At 36.8% G+C, this 20,888-nt stretch overlaps 1 protein-coding gene across 1 annotated transcript in view; it reads right to left on the reverse strand.

The window, feature by feature from the left end:
• Window positions 1-20,888, reverse strand: part of elfn1a (extracellular leucine-rich repeat and fibronectin type III domain containing 1a) — an 81,712-nt gene that overhangs the window by 31,498 nt on the left and 29,326 nt on the right. The window contains exon 2 of the mRNA XM_026257732.1: window positions 5,611-5,675. The gene's annotated coding sequence lies outside the window, so the exon portion shown is untranslated. The remainder of the gene's footprint in view (window positions 1-5,610; window positions 5,676-20,888) is intronic.

Below are 20,888 nucleotides of genomic sequence, written 5' to 3' on the forward strand. Positions count from 1 at the left end.
GGGTTCATTGGGAGACTTGTTTCAAATAGGCTCTCTGCCGTAAAGGAAGTTGAAATTGCATGCGAGCTGATAAGCTATCACATCCGCTGCTGGTTTTGGAGATGCAAGTGGCTTTTATTAATCCTCTCTGCTTTCAGCTAGCATTGCAGTGAGTTTTCTAAATGTAAGTCATTAGAGATGAACAATTGCTTTAAGCTGATGCAGCACGTCGTACCTCTTTTTCAAACCCCATATAGATGAAATGATTGTATGGCAGAGCTAATGGCCACGGCTGTGGGAGGGATGCCTCTTCTCAGCTGGAAATAAAAATGATGACATTTAGGAAATGTGACCGACTGATTCGTCGAGAAAGAATAACATTAGCGGCCCAGCAGAAATATATTTACCTATTCCGGAGGAGATGTTAGGCTTCAGGGGTTTTAAAAAGTCACACAACACGCAAACACTGATGAACTGTTTATGCTCCATGTAGCGCCACACCAAAAACAGTGTTGTGCATAGAAAGTAGAATGATGTGATGTGAAACAGTCTGGAGTTTCGCCTACTCGATGAGAAAGCGAGAGTGAGCGAGGACCCAAGAGGCAAAGAAGAATATTGATGAATACTGGGGTTCAGAATTACACGGGAAAAATGCATCTAGAGAGTTAGAAAGCTTTAGAGGAGATGTCTATTAAAGCTATAAGCCACAAGAGACTGTGTGTTAGAATGATTTTACCACAGGGTGTTTTTGGGTATGATGTGAAGCCCCTTAGCTGTGGTAAAAATCACTGTAGCATATGGCCTCGAGTGGGTTATCGCAGCAACAAAAATATGAAAAAAGCCATCAATGCTTGCTATGTGCTTAAATAATCCTCAAAATCTAAATAAAGGACTTATCCCCCTAGCAATATAGTTCATTAGAACAACTGCAGGGTGCTCCAAGAAATGTAGCAACTTGTCAGTGTCTGCATTCATTTCAGTGACTGTTACTGCAGGCTACATACAGTAGGTGTCTTTAAAAGTGAATGATTTGAATAATTTATTCAACCAATTCGTTCTAAAAAGCTAATTCATTTAAAAAAAAAGGGGGGGGGTCATTGAAATTGATCATTGAATTAATTTCACATCCACAAATTTCTTAAAAAACAAAGAAATGACAATATTATGCATTCAACCGATTCGCTCAAAAACAATGAAACATTCAGGAACAAAACACCACATCTGTGGTTTGCTCTATGTGGCAGAGGCTGGGCAAAAACAGACAAAGTGACTGGCTGTAGTGTGCCTGAAAATGTAATTTACTATCTATTATCTATTTGTTTATTGCGCTGTAGTTCTTGCATAGATAGATAGATAGATAGATAGATAGATAGATAAATAAATCGATAGATCGATAGATAGACAATAACAATATTCTATAGACATTATTCCTTTGTGCAACATGGAATGGTAAGAAACAGATGTGAATTCCTTTTGTTTAGAGATAAAAACATTATGTATAACCATATTCATGAAGGAGGAGGAGGCAGCCCAGTCTGTGAGACAACAGTAAAGCAGCCCACACATCGTTCAGGAAGGTTGATGGTCTTCGGGAGAAATAATGTGTCCCAGTGCCAGATAATATTGTTCAGTTTATATTGTTTATGGGTGTAGAATAAATAAATTATTGAATACATATCATTCATTTTCACCGCTAGACAATATTATGTATATTTGGAAACGACCTGGGGCTCTATAAACAGCATTCCAGACAGACAGTACATGTCGAATATCCACCTCAGATATTCCCCTCACAAATGCCTTGCATTATAAGGGAGAAACTGTCAGTCAAATCAAGCTGTCTGACTTAACAATGCAAACTCTGAAGGCTCTCTCCCATCAGACAGTCTGGTCCTCTGGGTTCTGAAGTATCCCCAAAGTCTCCCACGGAAAGCTGTCGATTGCACAGCAGGATTTGTTAAGTGGTGAAATACTTCTTCACCATTTGATTTCAACTGATTTGGAAACTTTGGAGTCTTTTTTTCCTCCTACTTGTTAATGTGTAAAAACACAGAGAAGCAAAATCACTGAATAGCTGCAGTATTTAGGATGCAGTATTCCGGTAGGAAAAGGTGTCTTATTCACTAACTTTAAATCCGGGCATTGAATGTGCAGGAATAGTTCTGAATATGGTCTATAGACAATATAGTAGCATATAGTCAGGTGTACAGATACTGTATAAACAAAATATATACAGTTGTGGCGAGTGGAGCAGGGCCGAGAGGCGTGGGAACGAGGAGTGAGGCCAGGTGTAGTGATTGGAGATGAGCTACACCTGCGCCCCACCGCCAGTATCGAGTCCCACGTAGGAGATGGAAGGATATAAAACTGGAGCGACTATAGTAGAGGACGAGAGAGGACCAGGCCTGGGACATTATTTTATGTTTTGGCTTGGCGGCTGACACGCTGTTTTGTTTATTTTCAATTATTAAAATGTTTTGATTGTGAAAAAAAAAAAAAAGGGGCGATGGGGGTATGTGGCGAGTGGGGCGGGGCCGAGAGGCGTGGGAACGAGGGGTGGGGCGCAGGTGTAGCTCATCTTCAATCACTACACCTGGCCTCACTCCTCGTTCCCACGCCTCTCGGCCCCACCCCACTTGCCACAACAGTACAGAAGGCAAAGATTTTGGCTGCAGTGAGTCACTTGCAATGGAAGTGAACATGGCCAATCCATAAACATTAAAATACGCACTGTTTCATTTAGTACAGCCAGTGTTGGAAAGGTTACTTTGGAAATGTAATAGGTTACAAAATAAAAGTTACCCTATTTATAATGTAATAAGTAGTGTAATCATTTCAATCACTTTCATTAAAAGTAATGCAACTGATTACATTTGGTTACTTTTTGATTACTTTTCTAAATTTCTAACGAACGTTTTCATCTGTTAATCAGTTAATCTTCTCTCAGACAGGTTGTAGCCTAAAGCTTTCAGCAGCAATGTGGGTTGATGTAATTACTGTAGCAGATGTGGTGCACTGCAAATTCAAAGAAGAGAACCAATCAAAAGCATCTGAAGAGCATCGCTTTACTAAACAGCCTTTAAATGACAAGAGACATCATGCACATCAAAAAAAGGCAAAGCAGCAAATTACTATTATTCAACATATCCTAGATTTTTACAGAAAATATTCAGTTGTAACCACCTATGTATCGTTAACATTTTCATAAGTAATTGCAATTTAATTGCACATTTTCTCGGTGACTGTACTGGATTACTATTAAATTTTTTTGTGTAAATCAATTTCATAACGACATGTTATTTTTATTTTTTAAGAAACACAGGCTGAGTCAAAATGACTTTTTGTGATAATCAACATTATTTATTATCATTATTGCCACAAATGCAGTTGAGTGAGCTTAACTTGTATTGAACATGGAATATTCTTTCAAGTATTTGCACTGCTCTCATTCATTTACACATTTAATGAATTGTCTCGCAGCCCAACACAGGATAAGCAATATAGAGAATGGATGGCTGTTAATGAATTGGTGCGTATTTGGAGGATTGTCTGCGCTCAGTTCTCTGCCCTGTGAAGACAAGCAGTGTAAAGCAGCATCTAATCTCTTTGGCATTGCCCCACTGACAGTCTGGGTTGCATCAGCCAGTGTGAACTAGAATGAATGCACCAAAGCTCAACGGACAGATTCAAGAAGTCAACACACGTGGCTGCTGCCGTCAGTGAATAGCCTCAGAGGCAAAACGGTGCAAGTGCATGGTTTCTAGAGGGATATCCATAAGAACTAAGCAAATTAAACTGCTTGGGCCATTCACTATGATCAAATATTAAAGCTCTTTCATATTTGCCACTTAATGTGATTTATAAGGACACATCAAAGAATCGTCCCGTTCATACTAAAATTTAGTTGTCATAACGGTTTCTGTAGACGTCCATGTCAGCGATCTCTAGACGAGGGCAGAGGCTGTCAGCTGTAGATCCAGACTGAGATGATAATTAAAGTGTAACTGACAATGATGATTAAACATGAATGAAAAAAGATCTGAGGCTTTCAGCGTCCTGTGGCTTTGGAATACCATATCACGGGTTCTCGCTTAATGTTTTATTTTTCACAATTTAAAAAAAAGGCACTGAAAGGTCCAGTGATCAAGCCTTTATCTTTTGTAAAAATATGAATTTTTAAATAGCATAACACATTACATCCAAAGTGTATAATATTCTTTTCTTTTTGAAGCTTTTTACCTGTGTTTATTAGGAATGCTGCTTCCCTGGATTGTTTTAAGAAACTTCTTAAGATGTACCTTTTCATTGAAGCCTTTAATTGATAATGACTATTACTATGATTTTATTTATGATATTCTAATTTTGTTTGACTTGGTATTTTGTTTGTACATGTTGTAGCACTTTGAGTATTAAGAAAGGCGCATTACAAATAAAATGTATTATTATTATTGTTTTGACTATTGTTGTCCAACGAGTAATTGCATCCAAAATAAAAGTTTTTGTTTACATAATATACGTGTGTATACTGTGTATATTTATTGTATATTGAAATAAATACAAAGACATGCATGTATATATTTAAGAAAAATATTTTGTTTATATATTAAATACATTTCTATATAATATAAAATATAAGAATATGAACATATACATGTATCAACATAAATATTTTCAAAATATACAACGTATGTGTGTGTATTTATATATACATAATGAATATACACAGTGCACATACATATATTATGTAAACAATTTTTTTTTCTTTTAAATGCGATTAATCACTCAACAGCACTAATTTGTTTAAAGTCATTATCATCAATTGTTCTTTTACCTGTCAAAAAAAAAGCAAAACATTTTTTTTTAATGTGTCAATCAATTTAACACATTAATTTGGAACGATTAATGGTATTTATTTCATTAATGACAGCTTCCACATTTATACACATTGCAATAATGAATTTTCCAACTATCAGAGCAACTGAAGCATGAAGTACCACCAAAATATAAAGCAGTCAACACGATAAAACTAAATTGCAGTAGTCTCCAGACAGGTTTATGAAAGCTAAACTAATTTGAACTTGACACAGCATCTGAAAAACATGGAGCCAATGGTCCTAGACACTGAAAACAGTATGATGTGCCCCAACGGTCATGTATGCATAGGCACACAATTAAAAACAACCTTGGAATAAACAACAAACTCGGTTGCAAAGTTGATTGCTGTGGATATAAGGTGACTGAAAGTCTGATATGATACAGGAATGAAACAAACAGCAGATTGCCTCCAAATCACAGTCACTTGAAGGTTTGTCTAGGCAAACACTGATTTATGCAATTATTTTGCTTATTTACTCAGCACATCTTGTAACTGATTTAATTTGATCAGCAGACAGAACTGAAGCAGAAACAAACTCAAATCATCTGTTATCACACTTCAAACATGGGTATACGCTCATTCAGTGTCTGAAAGCTCCTACAGATATGGGAGCGATAACTGAATGTGAAGTCTTAACGCTCACAGTAGCGAATTAAAAAGGGCAGATCCAATCAGAGAGGAGGACACTGGGGCTTTAGAGCAGCCTCACGCCGTGCCACTATTCAGGTCATGGAGCCTTTCCAAAGAGGACTTACCCTGGTTAAACTGTCTAGTGATCACATGCATGTCTTGAGAATCACCATCAGTAGCCGGCCAATCCCTGTGGGAGAAAAGGAGAAACTAATTAGAAGCTCATTTCCACATTCACATATATACAACGTCACTTTGCTCATTAGGATGTGGAAGAGCAATGGCTTCGCCTTAGACATCAAAACAAAAGCGCAAAAATTAAGATGGACTTTCATTATGCAGAGCCATTTACTAACCTTTTTAAACTGACAAGAAATAAATTAATAATAATAATCAAGCAACCATGAAAGTCCTAGCCTATTAGCGCTTCATCTTCTGACTTGCCTAAAAGGAAGCACATGGGACAAATAATATTACATAGCAGCTCTTTTTAACGCTTTGACTTTTTTTTCATGATGAGTGGTTTATCCATGGATAATTCCTTTATTTATATCTTGCAATACTTCATGCCTTTGGAAATTAATATTCACTGCTCAAAAGATGCAATGATATGCTATGCAAATAAGATGACACTAATGAGTTAGCGATTATTAACACTCCATTAATTCAGTATGTCTTTTTCTGTGAGCTCCATGCACATCTACCAAGAGTGCTAATGAATGTTCGGCACAGCAATGTAAAAATTCCAACAAAAAGACGATTACAGGGATAAAGTTTGAGTTTTAGATTTCGGGTATTACATTTGAACAGAATGAGTAGCCTTAGCATAACTACAATATAAGTACAGCTTCAAGAAAGACAAGCGACAGTCTGCTAATCAGCAAGTATACATTGTTAACTAAAACTAAAACTCAAACTAATCAAAAAAGTGTTGATAAACCTGACATGAAATGAAATATAAAAATTAGATGAAAAACATAAAAAAATAGAAATGTTGCCTTGGCATCTAACTGAAATAAATATGTGCTAAAATAAAACTTAAATAAAAATGAATGAATGGTAATAGAAATAAAAACTAAAGCTAATACAACTGACAAAATCACATACTAAAATTACAAATAAATGTATAAATACTATAATTAAATATATTTACGTAAATAAAAGTGCTAAAAAAAACAAAATTAAAATAAAGTTATTAAAAATATAAAAACACAATTCCAACTGACAAAAGCACATAGTAAAGTTACTAAAATTGATTACTGAACTACCAAAATTTGAAAATATAACAATAAAATATAATTCAAAATATTATTAAATACTATAATAGCTTTATAAATGCTTCTAAAATAACTTGGGCATTACCGTATTTACACACAATCTGATTAAAAGGTTGGAAATGTAAATATTCCTCATAGGCTATGACACACACTATTGATATAAAGTAAACATGGACTATAGTGTGTACCAGAGGAGTTAACTTTCGTTTGCTAATATCAAGCCTGTTAGCATTCACACAGTTAGCTGTTTTTCTAGGACTAAAAGAGATCTCAGGATTTTTAGAGTGCTAATACCTTTTTCAAATAAATAAATAAATAGATAGGTTTCCCATGGAAATCTCCAGCAATGCAACTGTCAATAAAGCAGGGAATTGATGATTTGGTGCATTTAGCTGGTCGGTGCATCATTTGCATTCCCTTGAAAGAGGTCTCAGGCAGCTGTCATACAGCAATTGCCTGTGAAACCCCAAAAGCGGCGGAACCCAGAGCTCCGCAGAGACAAGGTTCATGGATTTGGGTGCTATTCTTTTAGTTACTCATCATAATGACTCCATTTAGCTGGTCAATGACCCATTTAATGGCACAGAGCAGGCTTTGGAAGCACTACGTCCTTGGCAGGGCAGATTTTGCAGCTGCCCTGGCGTATGCTACCTTGAACCCAAACTGTGGCCCCTCTCAACAACCCCAGCATCCCTGCCATTTCCTGTATGCGGGAACCAAGAGGAGCTCCAAATGTCAACAGCCCTATATATATATATATATAATAATTTATATTTTAAAATAAATAACATTTAATATAAAAAAATAGTCCATGTTTTAATAAATGAAAATAAATTTATTGAATCAATCAAATCAAACAATTCATTCAAAACGTCTGATTCAATTAGAAATGAAACAAGTGAGTCCATCTGAATGGTCTGTTGAATCACTGGCCGAAAATTTTGATTCATTCAAGGAACGAAACATCGTGTTGCTGTGCACTGTCGTATAAAATTAGTAGCACATTTGTGCTCACGCAGAAATATTAGAATATATTTAGAAAAGTACATTGCTTGTGCAGGGAATATAAAAAATTTAAAAACTCATACATGGGTAGTTTTTTCTTTCATTACTAACTGTCTCCTAATTAGGCTTCACCACGCAGTGGTGTCAGCTCTACTACCACCATCTCTCAATTCGTCAAACATACAGCACAATAACATAATGTGGGAGAATGTCTTTAAATTATGATCAAGGAAAATGTATACCTTTTTTGTTGTCTTCTTTTTAAAGAACTTCAAAAGTTGCACTTGACCCATTTAGCATGGGGAAAAAAAAGTCGAAAACTTGCTTCTGTTTCTGAGCAGCTTGTTACAGTACCGGGTTCTGATTGTCCAATCGTTTAGTTTAGTTTGTGAATTATCATAAGTAATTTAAAGAATTTTAACATTTCATTTGCATGGTGAGTTTTACATAATACAAATATTAATCTAAAGGGGATGGTAAGGGCTCATGGTGGTTTTACAAAGTGGATGCTTTCTTATATTTAACTTATATATATACTTATATATATACAGTATATAACATATTTGTAACAAAGTCAATGATTGAGAAGGAGGAGGTGGGAACCGACAAACATTCAAGCAAAACTTTAATAACAAATTAAAGCAACAGGTCCTTGCGGACAACTGGCATACACAAACAGAACCAAAAACACAAAATCCAGAGGTCTTGTTACTTCTCCTTTTATCCCTCCGGAGCTCCTAAAAGCGGCTCCTGCGGGCAAAAGCCGACTACATTTATCAGCACAAACTGATAAATGTTACACGGGTCCATTTTGCAATGCAAATACAAAAAAACCCCACAAGGATTTGATATACTGTACCAGTACTTAGTTAAGAAAGCTGTGAAGGTTGTTCTCTTGCACATGGAGGTCTATTCAAGACCATCACTTATTCACACTTCAATCTGACACTGGCCAAATGAACAAATATTACATAACATTAAATAAGAATTAAGTACTAAGACTTGCAGTGTGAACATAGCCATTGTGACAAGACCCTGACCTACACGTGATGCAAGCATGGATGTGCCGGTGCCCACAGGAGATCAGACCCCATATGGTCCTGAGGAGCATATCACCAGCACACTGACCACGAGCTTCACAGTGGCCCGTGCATCCTACTGCCGCTCAGCTCTGATTGATAGCCTCTGCTCAGCTGCTGACAAGTGAAGCAGGCTACACATGGGTATGTGGGCAAAAATAGCCCCGCCATGGTCCTCTTTAGCTTTGCTGCAGCTGCTTCAGAAAAAAAAAAAAAAAAACAGAACAACAACATCTCGGAAGACGTTCGTTGAACGTCTTCAGAGACCTGCTCTTTTGAAATGCAAAACTGGAGCACCCTCGGGTTAAATATCTGAACCGATCGCCTTCATCAGAAGAATGTGTTTACTGCACACAACAGCCATTGATTTCCTTCATCGATGTTGTTAATAGAAATGTTCATTAACGGCATGTTATCCAATATATAGCTAAATGATTTATGTTTCTTAACATTTATGACCTTTATAACATGTATCACTGACGCCAACTATAATAAAGTACAGAAACCTGTTAAAGGGATTGTCCCTGGTGCAGAAGCATTACTCACAGACTTTTGGATGATTTCAGTATAATCTCATTATCCTCGGCATCCTGGTGCTCCTGACCTTTGGAACTGTTCCTACGGTCTGGAACTCCCTGGGCAGATGCAAAATGACGTGTTTTATGTTAATAAACTGCACTGGTCTAATGCCCTCTTTAGCACTTGCTCTCTGCATCAGAGCAGTTTTGAATTAAGAGACTTTTTGTTCCTCTATTCATCCTCACAGGTACAGACAGGGCCTTGTTTCAAGGTAAAAAGAGCAAGGGACTAAAGAAGAATGAAGCAGTGTAGGAGCCAAACGAGAAAAAGAGAGAGAAAAAAATATGAAGGACATATTTGTTTGGCGCGAACTGACAAGGCCTTTTTATTGTCAGTGTGTGTCAGTCTATTTGTTCCCAAAAGGAGTCAGGCAAACCCAAACAACAGAGGAGAAATATACTGTCAGCTGGGCTTTATTGACTTCACTGCTCATTCCAGTCATGCTGAACTCTGCATGTGGTTGTTATGAAATATACAGAATGTCTGTTTGCATGTGCAACACCAAAACAATTGAAAAAAGGGGAGAGATATTAACTATCTTGTTCTCAGTGTAAATCAGTAAAAACTAGCAAAATAATGTTTTCCTGTACAAACAAAAGCACAAAAAAAAAAAAAAAAAAAACATTGACGTGCAGGGAAACAGAATTATTATAGATTATTGTAATGAAGATCATTTTATCTACAGAAATCTGTGCTTCTTTCATTATGCATGTTATCGACCTCTGTCCTTTATATAGCCACACAAAAAAAAAAATGGACTTAGAGCAACCTATGGGATATTCGCAAAAAACATGTTTTTGCAACACAAAGTGCAATAAACTTTAATCTGCAAACCAAGCCACTTTTCTTTCTACTTTATTTTTAAGACGCAACCATTTGTAAGGTGAATGTGCCAAGGCTTCCACTATACAAAATGTTACACTTAGCTATTACTGCAAACTGGTGTTTGGTATAATATTATTTGCATTTATTATCATAATCATAAGCACACTGGTTTGTAGCGAAAACGATTTTAATAATCATTTCTAAATTGCTCTTGCCACTTTTTATGTGTGCTTTTCTACCACATTGCTTTTCTACACTATGAAGGATTATTCTTTCTTAATTAAAACGAAGCTATTTACAAATAATTTGAACTAATGTCAATATATACAGTAGCTGTCAGTGTACAGTAGCTATTTATTTGAAAAAGTACTTCTGCAATAAGAGAGATAAAATGCACAATCTGCCAGTTACTGTCGTGAAATTAACCCCTTCGGGATTAAACCCTAGAGTTATTCCTCATTCCGCCACCACTGAACGTCTGAGATTTTTAAAGTATAAATATTTCCCTTGATATATATTTTTTTTATAATAATATAATAAATTAAACAGAGTAGAAATAAAAAAAGAACCAGCAATAATATTCGCTTAATAAGGGTGAAAAGCAAATGTGGATCCTTTGCCACGACGGCCAAGAGCAGAGAGAATAATCAGAGAAGGGTTGTGACTTTGAAGCCGCACAGCGTGTGCAAGTGTCAGAGGATGACTGGAGGGTTTTCAATGAACGGATGCCGTTGGTGAGGACCGATGGGGCTTCCTCTATAGCGGCTGCCCCTAATGCTGATTTTCAGCTTATTTTAAGACGCAAGAGTCACGCGGCTCATCTCTTGAGCATTTCTGAGAATCCCTTTAATGCTCCGGGGTGGTACCTTCTGCGTTTGAGCGGGGCTTCTTTGACATATGGTTTAAGACAACCTCCACGCTGCAGATCTGCAGGGAGAGCGCCACTGAAAGAGACGGCTAAAAGAAGCAATTTGTATATGACAGTGATCGAGTAACACAGGAAATATTTTGACCACATAATAAATATGCCTTTAATTGGAAAGGAAAAAAAAGGCATTGTTGTCACTCAGAGAGATATCAAGTCCCACACTCATGGGATCACACACACACAAAAACCATCAAGAGAATTATAATAAGAGACGGTCTGATTACATTGCACGCTTCCTTGTGTTGTGGACTGGCAGCAGCAGGAGACGGAGACGACGAAAAAAAAACAGAAGAGACCTCTGTAAACGTGATTTCACATCTGAGTGACTCTGTCTCTGTTAGGCCTGGAGGAAGAAAAGCAAAAGACACACTGTTGGCTTCCCCCTAGTGAGATGAGGAGAGAGTAAAACTTGAACTGTTCGACCTCCAAATAGCCAGAAAACACTCAGACCAAGAATAAAAGCATGAAATCTGCCATTTGCTACAGAACTGCCTTTCTGGATTGATTTTTTGTTTTTACCAGGGAGGGCCGATGGGATGCCTTTACATATCCTCAGTGTTGGCACAAATTCAACACAAGTTCAGTCAGGGCAACATCTACTGGGGCATTTTCACATAGAGAACTCCTACCATAAAAGACGTACACTATTCACCCTAAATCTATGATTATTACACGTGAGATTTATCAGAGCATCAAGGATATCAAGTTCTTCTATAAATTTGATAAAAAAAACTGTTAATTAAATAAACAGAGAGTTAAGATCAAGATTAAGAACTATATTTTAACAGCTCTTATTTGTGTATTTAGCTATTATTTATGTATCTGTTATTTATTTATACAGAACTATTTTGGGGGGGGGGGGGAGCTGAGAGACCATTATTAAATTATATAAGAATTATTAGTATTATTAATATCATTGTTGTTGTTGTCATAATAATAATAATTGTTATTGTTTATTTTTATTATTAGAAAGATCTGGGGGTGGTGGGCTTGGTTACTAAAAATGTAGAATGTTTTTCCTTCCCCATTAATGGTATGAAATGATTATTGTGATAATATTTTGGACACATCGTTCAGCCCCATATCATGGTCAATACTATTTCATTTCATACAAACTAAAACTGTGACTGGTCACTTTACATTTTGCTCAGAAATTCTCTTCCTTTCTAAATGTGCAATTCTTGGGCAGAATAAGCTGCGATGTGGACCAGACCTCTTGCTGGGGTCTGGTTCCGCGAGAGTAAGATCATTACATCATGCATTGGCCCAGAGTCATAATCATCCATCTGTGTGAGTTTAGGAATTACTGTTGAAAATGAAACCTGACTTCGCACAGAAGTGCTCATATGTTCTCATAAGAGAGAGGAGGAATGTTTTAGCACAGCGCAATCTGTCTCAAAATGCCAATGATGTCTGACATCATGCTCTGGATATTCTAATTGGCCTCTGCGAGCCGGACGGAGCAGCAGCGTAATTGTGATGTATCATGCGGGATATACAGCCATATGCTGCAATGGATTTCCTTTCTTGTTGTTTGTTGTTCATCAGACACAAAATAAAGAGGCAGACCTATACTGCAGCTGAGTATTACTCACAGCAGATGTATACATTTGATTATTGAAAATTGCGTATTAATGGGGGCTATTTCCAGGCTGACTCACCAGGTTTTTGGCATTTTGATCTATCACTGAAAACCTGGGAAATTGTTCTAACTTGCATAAAATACAGACATTATAAAATAAAACTAAAACACGAAATCTGCTCAGGGTGGAGCAAAAAAAAAACAAAAAACATCTGCTATGGCAGTTTTCCTAAATGTAATATATACAACATAATTTCAAAGAGAAACGAGAAAGTCTGAAGATTATTTCTGCTTTAAGAGACCAAATAGCCCGGAGTACACATGAGAATAAATGAAAAGTGTGATTATATCAACACCTGCACTAACTGCTTCTTTAAGTCAGCTTTTATTGTTACACTTTGTTACCCAAAGCAATATTTTTTTAAATAGGTTTTCCTCTTGTATCTCTTTTCAGCCTCTCTTAGATTTTCAGGTGTCATTAATCTGTGTTGCGAATTACTTTTTTAGCTGCACTCCACAGTTTTATTTAAGTTTCCAACCACATTAACTTCCAATCCAGAACGAAATGTAATATGCAGACACATGAAACATCCATTTTGTCTTAAAGTTTGTCATTCTGTAAGGTTCTCTGTTATGTAAAGTTAACGCCTCCACCTGTCAACATTACAAATGGCAAACCCAACGCAACACCACTTAAAAGATGTACACTTAGCATCTGCCCTATAAAAGCACATTACAGTTTCACAATGGCAGTCAATCGCATTGCATTCTTTTGTCACAGCCACTTTAATGGAGTGCAAGACGTACACGTCTGTGTAAAGAAAGAGCAAGTGTTGTGTTTTGGAATGCATTATCGCGGCTCGTCTCGGCGGTTTTGTGGTGCACCTTGCTCAAGGGAAATCATTCATTTATCAGGCCTCTTTTATGGGAAAGATTTGTGTCGGAATTGTAATATATTCCAAAGGATGGCCAGAATTACAGCTTTTTGGAAATGAGATTAATGTACTGTACGACCCATCCTTTTCATGCTCTCACGGATTATACAATGATGGAGCTCTTATAGAGCTAACTAAAGCACTGTAATGACTTTTGTGCTTAATCTATAGAAGATATCTTGACTGACACAGACAGTAATTAGTTATTATACGGAGTATGTAGGGTGGAAGGATGAACAGGCCCATTCATCATAAGCTTCAGGTTTGGCTGTGAGCATCATCTTTTCAGAGCATATAGAGCTATGGAATGTATTGAGTTCACAATAAATAAGTAATCCTGGATTGTTTTCTGGAACATGGCAAAGCATGACTGCTTGCTCATAGTTAATATATAAAGAGATCGTTTCAGAAACGGCGGATGGTTCACTTGACATGACCACAAGGACGTTCAGCTAGCTATAGCTCTGTAAGCACACTTTAATTTACCAGTAATACATTCACTGTTGATAAGATGGTGTTTAATAAAAACAGACGCTCATAAAAACAGGACTTGAAAGATCAACAGTTTTCCTAATAAATGTGTGAGCGCGCACAGTTCGCTGATATATCTATTTTTTGATCAAAACAACTCTTGATGTTCAGCGAGCTATTAATTAAACATGGACTCGTATCATATTTTTGTATTTGTTGTGCGAAGATTAATTTCCTCCGTAGTCTCCCTTACGGTGCTGAAAGAGAGAAGTGCAGCACTTTGGAGTCTAATCAGGAAATAAGAGACAAAAGTGGAACTAATTATCCCAAGTCCTCAAGGAAAGGTTTCTCACAGCTCAAGTAGCCAGGAACAATGAACTTACTAGTGTAGTAGCCGAAAATAGACACCCTTTTTAAGCTTGTTTGTATACATGACCTAAAGCTACTGTTAAATTTAGCTACCGTTATCAGCAGGAGACTCTCTTAACCAAGGTCTGAAGTTAAAGCATTCTGTAAAATATAAAATCTAAAGTGAATTGTTTCCTATTGACATAATGTATTTCTGTATTAGCAAAGCTGAATTTACAGCATCACTACTCCAATCATCAGTGTCACATAATCCTTCAGAAGTCATTTTAATATGCTGATTTGTATATATTTAAAATCACAAGAATTTACACATTCCAGCATTGTAGTTGTGTTGCTGTCTATGCAGGGTCAGAAAGCTCTCAAATTTGTGCCCTGAAGACGTAGGAAGGTCTTACAGGTTTGGAACAACATGAGGGTGAGTAATTAATGACAGCATTTTCATTTTTGGGTGAACTATCTCTTTAATTTGTCTCCCGAAAACGTTTTTTAGTCACATGGTGGTTCTTAAATGTTCATTTTGGAGTCTGCACTTATTTCAGTGCATTGTATACCAGATATTCTTAAGCATTTCTCAGCTGAGGTAGCACTTATATTATCAGAGAAACTTTTCGTCCTTCATCCAACATAAAGCTATCAGTCAATAGAGGCATTGCGCTTCACCCTTTGACCAAGGATGGAGGGTTTGGAATCCTTAATGCGTCTGTTCATGTTGCACGGCTCTGGATCAATCGCTGTGATAATCTCTGGCTGGGAATGAAATGAAGGCCTGCGGCGTGTCCAATCAGTCGGCGAGTCCTGCCAGGAATAGATGTGGGATAAGTATTGTCATCAGGGCCATTAGTGTGGCTGGACTCTAATTTGGCTGAGGTAATTCCACAGACAATGAGGAAGACCACTGGAGCTCTATTGAATAACACCGTGCTGCTGAGTCCATCTTTTTACATGATAAGATCTGAACATCCCTACTCTATCTGCTTCTAGTGCACAATGCTCAACTTCGGAGAACAATAAAAGCGTCTTTTAGCCAACCAGAATGAATTAGCGCTGACATTTCATAATATCAACTTCCGCACAAAATGATACTGAGTGGAGCAAACGCACATTTCAAACATTTTTCTTCACTCAGCTGACAGATGGAGCATACCGCCACCAACAAAAGACTACTTTGTCGTGCCATTGATGAATTTATGATTAACACCGCAGTTCATCTTGTCCATCAAATGCAATTTATGAAGGTGTTGTCTGAAAGGGAGGAATCGTGAAACGTGTAGGGATCTAGCAAGCTGCCTGTCTGTAAAGAGACTGCAAAAGAATGTGATCGAAGACTATTTTTTAATTAAAGTAATATTTCACCCAAAAATGAATATTCTGTCATTTAAACACCTTTGTGTGGGATTAAACCTTATGACCTTTTCTTCTGTGTAACATAAAAGAAGATAGTTTGAGAAATGTTTTAGTATTTTTATTTTATTTATTTGTCTGTTTTGTTGTTTATACTTTCATTTAATTAATTTTGCTTCATACAATGGAAGTCAATGGTAACTAAAACAGTTTGGTTACAACATTCTTTATAAAAAGTCCTAGAGGTTTGGAGTTTTTGGATGATCGCTTTAAAATATTAACATCAATATTAATTAACAATATATGAATATTAAAATATAAATATATATTATTAATTTCAAATTGACTTTCATTTTATGGGCAAAATGGCTTAAACATTTTTCATAATATATTCTCATGTGTTCTTCAGGATAAACAACAACATGATGAAGGTGGATAAATTAAGACCGAATTTTCATCTTTGGGTGTGTGTCGGCAGCCACGGGATGGGGGAGAGGAGGCCTACAGATCCCGTTTCTCATACAGATGCCCTCTAAATGTTTATCATGCTTGTCAGCGAGGAGCAAACGGCGGGATGCAGTCCAAATCTGTAAACAAACAAGTGCAGATTGCAAATTAAAAGCATTTATTCGAGGCGTCCTGCATGACAGGAAGTTTAAACAGTTTAAACAGTGCCACGGAGCAGTCGCTTTCATGAAAACCTACAATAACCGAGCTTTGACACGTGCAGGGTCATCCTCAGTAGCTCACCTAAGACTTGTCCATGGGGAGATGACACAGCCCTGGCCGAGTTTACAGGCAAGGCCCGTCATCAGATGTATGTTCGGCAAGGAGCCAGCTTTCGCTCTGCCCTGCAGGAGGCATGATGGAAAAGAAACTGCAGAGCAAGGCATTTCAGCATGTACTTAACAAGCTCGCTCTCACCTTCTGTAATGTGTGCCGTACATGCTGTTGCCCCGTAAGCGCACCAGGCAGCTCTCTCCCATGCTCCATCTCTAAGGTTACAGGTCTGAGAGCCGAGCGTCAGACAGCACTACCTCTCAACTCTTTCATGCTTTAATTCCTGCCCATTTAAACATTCCCCATTGATAAATGTGGAAAATCAATTTGCCGTTGTTGAATCTCATCCGCTGGGTGCTCATTAAACCCCTTGTGAGGCTGTTTTTGTCAGAGCACATTGTGCCTGTGCAGCTAAACGGCTGATGGAAGCCCCAGTAATCGCACATGGCCACATATCATGCTCTTACATGGCCCACTATCTGCTTTCGGCAGTTATGGCACCATAAAAGTTCATATTCATGATGGCATTGTTAAAACGCAGCTTTTTCAGTCAGGAGAAATAAAGTTTCAGACAGAGTCAATAAACAATGATCTTGTGTGAAAGACTTTCACAGTCGGAAATTCAGCAAATATGGTTCCTTAAAGGGGAAGTGTGTGATTTCTAACTAAAACAAGCAAAAAAAAATAATAATTGTTCGAGGGTTGTGTACTTTGAGAGTTCAGCAACTGCTGAATTGAGAATGATAATAGAAATCTGCAAATATATTAGCCACCTTAAAACAGATTGACATTGGATAGCTTGACAAACAGTTTTATTTTGCCTGTAATATATGAGCAAATCTCTTTTCAGTGATGTTGCAAATTTTATAAATGTTAAATTAAACCATTGATATACATGGCATCAAAGCTATCAGACACAGACTAACATCCAAACTTGATTTCATGAGGTCTTTATTACTGAGCTATAAAGGCTAAGAAAGTAACTACACCAACAATGAAGGAAGGGGGAAAAGAGAAAGTTTCAAAAGTTTTTAGATTGAATTTTGATTGATTTGATTTCAGTTTTCACACTCCATTTTCTCTGAATCTCAGCACAGCTGAGCCAAAACCGCCTGTCACATGTCACGTCACAGACACTCACTTTTGCCATAACTCAAGACAAAATGTGAAGTTGGTGTTTTTAGCTTTTGCACAGCAGAATAACCAAAAATAAAAACACAGGTAAGAGGAGTCTTGAGACATAATGAAAACCTTGGTCATCCAGGCAGAATCGCATTTCATTGAGCAAACATAAAGATTGTTTTAGCTTTGCATTTTGTCCTTAGAGAGCATGCAATCTGGCACCTAAATAAAATATGTTACTTAAAAAAGCAGAAAGCACCCAAGTCTGATGATGATGGAATTCCTCAGTCGATATTGAGATAATTGCATGCAGGTCTCATGTAGTCTGTTTTGGCCGTTTACTTCGAGAACAGCGTTTAAAAACACTCAATAATGGAAAGATTCACTTGCAGAGTGTTTGCACTCAGGGCATTAGTCAACGTCTGGGTATTGATGGGTCTCGCCACAGTTGATTCATTAAAAGGACTTAGAGGAACTAGTAATGCACTTGTGGATCAGATAAAGCCACAATGCTGACACACAGCCAAACATTCAGCAACGGAGAGCTCAGCAAGGCGGTCTGCCATCAGACATGCATGCCGCACACAGCAGCCTTAATAAAAGCGCCGCTGCAGACCTCACACACTGTGTCTGTGCATATAAAACAGACTCGAACAGACACATCCCGCTTGAAATGAACTTGAACCATGAGACCTATTTCAATGTAAATTGAAGTTCAGCTCTGTTAAAATTAATAATTCAAAACCGGATTATTTATATACCATGGAAGACACTGTTTACAGAGAATTTGTGATAAGATTCTAGGCTCTTCACTTTAATGTGGGCACATTTGAATTAAAGCAATAAAAATGCATTCATTTATAATGTTTCAAATCTATGACTTTATGTGCAAAGCAAAAGGTGGAGTTTTGAAGAATATCCTAGCCAAGTGGATAAGGGCTGAGGCTGTCAAGCTCAAAAATTACAAAACAACACCATAAATATATCATAAAAATAATCCATAAGACTTGTGCACCATATTTGAAGTCTTCTGTCATCAGACTGTTTTGGCTCTTGAGTTCACTGGCTTGAAATTCTTGAAATTGAAGATATATGAACCACTTTAATGATATTTTTAAGGTACTTTTCCATCCATTTAAAAGCCTAAAAATCTGCAGTACCAATCTGAATATCTGAACAACGAATACATTTCTCATTTTGCATTCCAAAGAATAACACAGGTTTGGAACGCCATAAAGGCTAGTATATTATGCTAATGTACTATCCCTTTAAACCTTTACATTTCCTGCAGGTTTTTTTAAACGGATAATTATTTACAGGGAGATGATTCCTAGATAATAATTTATGTATTCCTGGCACACTGACTCTCACCACTGCATTTTCTGTTTGACTTAATAAACTGTAATTGCTGGCAGCAATCAGTCTATTACGCTACTTCCTCTCATTCGAATCATTTAAATCACTTGAAATGGATTGTGGCACAATGAATATAATTTTTCAGACTTTCAAAAGGAGGATGAGCAATTAACGCTTGTCGATTAAGCCTATGTCAGACAGAATACATCTCAAGAGTGACTGAAGAGAAATGGAAACGCTCCCTCCGAGGAGATATCTTGAAATGAATAACCTGACATGATTAAACTTGATCAATTCAATATTTCTGAGTGGAAAATTGGACCCTTTTTCAAACACATTACCATCAAAGTGAAGGCTGTAAATAGGATAAACAATAGCGAAAGCTTGCTAGCAAACCGTAATGCCACTCTGAAGTACGATTAAACAGGTAGGTGATTAAAATCGTATGATATTCGCTTTCCAAACTCATCTAAAAGAAGATGAAAAAACAAAATAAGAGAGAGGAAATGAGCCTAGAAACATCAGCCAAGAAACCACATTATTTCTCAGCAGCTACTAAGCAGCGTAGCTTGTCCTCCAACAAATAGCACTAGTCTATATTTTGCTTGTTGACAGCACATTCACTCTTGCCCTCCTGCTTTGTGCTCTTCTCTCGCCGTATTGTTTACGTGTGTCTACACTGGGTCCTCCTCATTAGAAAAGAACGACTATGCCAACAGAGGTGGCGCCCAAGCAGGGACTCCTGCTGTGTCAATCACATCCACTGCTCCAACTATCTTACGGCAATGACGTGCCAATCAATGCTTCATGACAGATTGATGAGCTGAGGCTCACGGCTAGCAATACCGTTCGGAGGAGACCAAGGCCCAATCCATTTGCCAGATGAGATTTAGCCCAGTATTATCAAAGTGATTCATTATATGAATCTAAACAGCGAGAATTACTCTGACCGAATGAACAGCCATCAGCCAAAGTCACATAAAATGGCTTACTCATTTACCATGTTGGTTATGTGATGTTGTGAGGAGCGCTGAAACATGGTGCATCTGTGAGTGTGAATGAAAGGGGCTTATTTCACAGCAAATGTGCTTTTCTTCAAAGCTTGTAGGACAGCTGTTGCACAGAGTCACATGTGTAATATCCATCCAAAAGAAACCTGCTTATCAAAGAGACATTCAGCCTTTTACATGTCATTAGACAGTCTTATCTTTTCTATTTTCACTGACATTTATCAAACACTGGCAAATACGCAAAGATTTTTAGAAATTATTATTTTATTTTTTTTACCAAGCATTGCATCGAAACCAATAATTATTTCCTAAATGAACATAGTTCAACATTTTTAGTTTAGAAATATCTTACTACTTGTGGATATCTGGATTATTATTATTATTATTATTATTATTATTATTATTATTATTATTATTATTATTATTATTATTATTATTATTATTATTTATAAAGATTTTATTCCAAAAATGCCGTTCTTTTGATCAAAAAAAAAAAAAAAAAAAAAAAAAAAAAATATATATATATATATATATATATATATATATATATATATATATATATATATATATATATATATATATATATATATATATATATATATATATATATATATATATATATACACATATATATATATATATATATATATATATATATATATATATATACTGATCACCAAATCTGATAAAATTCATAAAATTCATCTTCATAAAACATGATATTTACTTAATATCCTAATGTTT

Source organism: Carassius auratus, unplaced genomic scaffold, assembly GCF_003368295.1.
Source record: "Carassius auratus strain Wakin unplaced genomic scaffold, ASM336829v1 scaf_tig00214480, whole genome shotgun sequence".
Lineage (NCBI taxonomy): Eukaryota > Metazoa > Chordata > Actinopteri > Cypriniformes > Cyprinidae > Carassius > Carassius auratus.